Raw genomic sequence first — 4,767 nt, forward strand, 5'->3', positions numbered from 1 at the left:
TTTCTTTTTATGGCTGAGTAATATTCCATTATACACACACACACACACACACACACACCCACACACACACACACATATATATATATATATATACACACCACAATTTCTTTATCCATTCATCCATCAGTGGACACTCAGGTTGTTTCCATATCTTGGTTATTGTAAATAAGGCTGCAATGAATGGGGTGCATTTATCTTTTTGAATTAGTCCATTTTCTGTGGATAAATGCCCAGAAGTAGAATTTCTGTATCATATGATAGTTTTATTCTTAATTTTTTTAGGAATCTAAATACTGTTTTGCATAGCGGTTGCACCAATTTACATTCCCACGAACAATGCAGAAGGGTTCCCTTTTTTCTACATCCTCTTTGAGTCCTTTTGATAATACCCATTTTGACATGTATGAGGTGATATCTCATTGTGGTTTTGATTTGCATTCACCTGATAATTAATGATGTAGAGCATCTTTTCATGTACCTGCTGACCATCCATATGTCTTTGGAAAAATAATCCAGTTTTTAATTGGATTATTTGTTTTCTGATATATGAGTTCATTATATATTTTGGATATTAACCCCTTATCTGATATATGATTTGCAAATATTTTCTCCCATTCAGTAGGTTGCCTTTTCATTTTGTTGATGGTTTCCTTTGCTGTGCAGAAGTTTTTTAGTTTGATGTAGTCCCACTTGAATTTATTTTTGCTTTTGTTGCTTTTGCTTTTGGTGTCTATTGTTCTTATTCTAAAAATGATGAAATTGAGAGAGCTTAAGTGACTTGCAATGATATTGCACAAAGATGAATTACTAAGAGCTATCACAGTAATTTTATCAGCACAATCCAATTACTTGGGGGTGATGAGATGTGAAACTCAGAGTAAATTCTTGCTTGATTTTGTGCCTTGCATGTAAGATCCTCCCAAAAGTAGTAAATTATAACTTAATAAATAATTCAAGTAATTTATTAAGAATATGTAATGTGACAATAGCCAAAAGGTGGAAACAACCTAAATTTTTATTGATAAATGAATGGATGAACAAAATGTGGTATTTCCATAGAAGTGAGTATTATTAACCTTAAAAAGGAGTGAAGTTCTGATACATGCTACAACATGAGTAAACCTTGGAAACTCTGTGCTAAGTGAAATAAGCCAGGCACAAAAGGCAAATACTGTATGACTTCACTTACATAAGGTGCCTGGATTAGTCAAATTCATAGAGATGAAAAGTAGAATAGTGTTCACCGGGGGCTGGGAGGAAGGGGTAATGGGTAGTTATTGTTTAATAGGTACAGAGTTTCAGTTTAGGATGATGAAAAAGAGATGATGAAATCTTTACATGGATTACCTGATTTAATCTTCACAACAGCCCTATGATGTAGATACTGTTATTATCTCCATTCTGTGAATAAGGAGATCAAGGCACAGAGTGGGTTAAGTAATTTGACCAAGATAATACAGTTGGTAAATGTTAGAGCTAAGAATTAAACTTAGGCAGTTGACTTCAGAAGCTGTCTTGTATTAGTTAATTTTATTACATCCCTTGAGGGAATTTGAGATGCTTTAGGGGGCTGAAAATGGGGGAATTCCTGCCCTACCAACCAATATTTTCAACTTGTTCAGTTTCATGTCCAACACCCGAATAGGGAAAATGAATTCATAGAGTGTTGATTATTTTATTTATTTTTTGCATTACAGAATCTTATTTTGGAAGAGACTTTTTGGTTTTTCTAGACATTGGACTTTCATGTACAGTTAAATTTTCAAGATAATTTTGGAGACCAACAGAGTTTTTAACTTTCATTTTTGCCAAGGTAAGTGCAAGAAAATATAAAACTATCATTCATCACCACTACTAACAAAAAGGACATCTTAACACCAAAATAAATAGGCAAGTCATAAATACAGAGAAAAAGAAAATTCAATTCAATTGGGTACGTTTACCCTTATGAAAGTGTTGCTCACTGCATGTTTCTTATTTCTCTGAATGTACCAGTGGCTAGTGGAAACCTCGACATAGAGAAGCAACATTCTTAGAAAAAGCAAATGAATATTTGGTCTCAGTCAACCACCTTCCACCAATATCCAGTGCTTGAATTCATCACATTCTCCCAAGTGGCAGGGAGCCTCTGATGTCTCACTTGGAAGAATGTGATTTCTCTTAGGTATGTTTTTTTTTGTTTTTTTTTTGCGGTACGCGGGCCTCTCACTGTTGTGGCCTCTCCCGTTGTGGAGCACAGGCTCCGGATGCGCAGGCCCAGCGGCCATGGCTCACGGGGCCCAGCTGCTCCGCGGCACCTGGGATCCTCCCGGACCAGGGCATGAACCCGCGTCCCCTGCATCAGCAGGCGGACTCTCAACCACTGCACCACCAGGGAAGACCCCTTAGGTATGTTTTAATGACAGTCATCACTGGGCTATTTGAAAGTCTTTTGGGGACCTGCAGAGCATATGTTTATTTAGTGAGAGGGTAGCACTAGCTGTAGCAGGAGATTGCTTTGGACATTTAACTCTTTATAGCTTATGGCATAAAATTTCTCTACATACCTATTTTGAGTATAAAATACAAGGTGATTTTATGGTTTTTAAATCTTTCTAATTTGCCCGGTCCCTTGATTCCCATCTAGGGAGGCCACCATTGTGATCTCTAACAGGAAAGCTGATAATTTGAAATTATTGTTTATGTTGCTCTCTATACAGACACAATAAAAAATAATTTGTCTCTCATTTTCTTGAAGAGACAAAAATATATTTTAAAAAAATCTCACAGTAGCTGTTGAGATGTCTGCTAGCTTGATGAACTTGTGCTGAATATGGAAATGCTCTTCCAGGCCAAGGAAATCTCAAAGAAAATTATCACCTTAAAAGGTAATTTTAACATTGCAGCACATTTAAATTTCCTCAGGTATCACCAGTCTGAAGGTACAAGAGGAGAGTAACATCAACAGTAATAATTCAAATTCCACTGACTCTTGCCCCCACTGATTTACAGACAAACTTCACATTTGTTTCTGGGCAGTCCCAGGGTGTGTTTGCAGAGTGCCCGAACAGTTCTGGGAAGTTTTCCTATGGTCCCCATCAGAAGGCAGGGCTGGGACTTCCCCGGCCGTCCCGTGGTTAAGACTTCACCGTCTAGTGCAGGGGCTGCAGGTTCGATCCCTGGTCGGGGAGCTAAGATGCCACATGCCTCGTGGCCAAAAAACCAAAACAGAAAACAGAAGCAATATTGTAATAAATTCAGTAAAGGCTAAAATAAAAAAACGAAAAGAAGGCAGTGCTGCTTCTGCCCAGCCATGGGCTTTGGCACAACCTGCCCCACAAGTCAGCTGAGCCTCAGCAGCGGGTGCACGGTAGGCTGGTGCCGCGGTTCCTGCTGCACATACGGAAAACATGGTCCCTTCTGTGTAATTGCAGCTCCAGCTCTAGGTAACCAACCCACGCTCTTATTTTTATGTTAAGGCTTATTTTTATTTTAGAAAAACTTCTTTCATTAGTAATGGCATGAAATATGTGAAGATTATGTTTGGAATCAAGCACTTGAATTCACTCCTTCCTTCAGTGAATATGTATTGAACACTAGTATGTGCCAGGCAGTGTTCTACATGCTGTGGATAAATGATAAAACAAACTAAGCCCCTGCCCTCATGGAGAGTAACAATAACCAAATTAACATTGAGTTCATGATGCCAGCTCATTTCTGCAAATAAAACATCTTGATTTCCATCAAGTTTTCTGAGATTCTGATCTAAAGAATTGCTACCTTCAATAGCACAAATCATTTGAGGGGGAGAAGGGCTAGCTATGTATTTTCTCTTTTATAATTAAAGTAACTGTAAAAAGAGGAGGAGAGTTCTGAGGGTAGAGGCAGAGAGTGTTGCAATCTTGCTAGATTTCAGATTGAGTCTCTCACTCTGATTGATGCCATTTACACTTCGTGCAACTCCTTCCCTAGATCTTCGCCAGGACTTGACAATTCAGGACACTATAGACTAGTTTACTTTCTAATGCATTTTATGTCATTTGGAAGCCCTTCAGTGCCCAAATACTATATCTGGAAAGAAAAATTCTTTTGTTATGCCGAAGTATTTAGGCCTGAAGAGTACTCATGTTTGCAGCTTACTTTGAAATGTATCAAAAAATAAGATGGATGGGCTTCCCTGGTGGTGCAGTGGTTGGGATTCGGCCTGCCGATGCAGGGGACACGGGTTCGTGCCCCGGTCCGGGAAGATCCCACGTGCCGCGGAGCGGCTGTGCCCGTGAGCCATGGCCGCTGAGCCTGCGCGTCCGGAGCCTGTGCTCCTCAATGGGAGAGGCCACAACAGTGAGAGGCCCGCGTACCGAAAAAAAAAAAAAAGATGGATTAATGTATGATAGAGGGATGCATAGGTTAGGTATGTAATAAAGCAAATATAACAATGTTAACTGTAGAGTCCAGGTGACAGGTATATGTATAATTAGGTCACTGGATAGGTCATGGTATAATTCTTTCAACTTCTCTGTGTTTGAACATTTATGTAGTAAAATATTGAATGAAAATCTCTTTACTAGACTCTGAAGATTTATACTTTTTAGTTCACATTATGGAATTAAAATTTTGTGAAGATGATATTTAAATTACCTTTCAATAAAATTGTCTTCATTAATGGACATGGATTAATTTTTCTTAACAGGGATTAATTTTTAAATGTTTTTAAAAAACACTGGGGGGGGCTTCCCTGGTGGCGCAGTGGTTGAGAGTCCGCCTGCCGATGCAGGGGACACGGGTTCG

The 4,767-nt window shown here is 38.9% G+C and overlaps 1 long non-coding RNA gene across 25 annotated transcripts in view; it reads left to right on the top strand.

Annotated features, from left to right (window-relative positions):
- LOC102980705 (uncharacterized) overlaps positions 1-4,767 on the top strand; it is a 131,653-nt gene that overhangs the window by 28,645 nt on the left and 98,241 nt on the right. For all 25 annotated transcript variants that reach the window (XR_008617448.1, XR_008617433.1, XR_008617439.1 and 22 more), the window contains exon 2: positions 1,698-1,813. This is a non-coding gene — a long non-coding RNA (uncharacterized lncRNA). The remainder of the gene's footprint in view (positions 1-1,697; positions 1,814-4,767) is intronic.

The sequence above is a fragment of the Physeter macrocephalus genome, chromosome 5, assembly GCF_002837175.3.
Source record: "Physeter macrocephalus isolate SW-GA chromosome 5, ASM283717v5, whole genome shotgun sequence".
Lineage (NCBI taxonomy): Eukaryota > Metazoa > Chordata > Mammalia > Artiodactyla > Physeteridae > Physeter > Physeter macrocephalus.